Here is a 476-nt window from a genome sequence, read left to right on the forward strand (position 1 = left end):
TTTAAAAGAAACATGAACTCAAGAACTCAAAATCACCGTATTTCAAGAATACTCAAATCTAGGGAAAAAATATCCTAGATTCCTCTTTTACTGATTTAAACGTAGATGTAGGGCATGAGTATGAACTAGTCCAACACTATGATAGCCTTACATACTTGAAAAAACAAGGTTCTTGAAGAATCTTGAAGAAGAACTTGATTAGAAGTCTTGAAACCCTAGCTTGAAGGTAAACAATCAAGAAGACCTTTCTTGAGATTCTCACGTTAGTTTCTTAAAATCTCTAAAGCCAAAAATTATGATTTTCATGAGTGAAGATGAAAATCTGATTGTTTTGAGCTATTTATTAGTCAAGAAATTCGTTGATTGTTTTCTTGGAGGTAAAAAGACAAAAACAACTCTTTTTAATATTTTCCCGTTGGCTAATTCGTAACAGCACTGTATAGGTTACTAAAATAGTCATAACTTTTTACTCAGAT

This window comes from Solanum tuberosum, unplaced genomic scaffold (assembly GCF_000226075.1).
Source record: "Solanum tuberosum cultivar DM 1-3 516 R44 unplaced genomic scaffold, SolTub_3.0 scf00455, whole genome shotgun sequence".
In the NCBI taxonomy this organism is placed as follows: domain Eukaryota; kingdom Viridiplantae; phylum Streptophyta; class Magnoliopsida; order Solanales; family Solanaceae; genus Solanum; species Solanum tuberosum.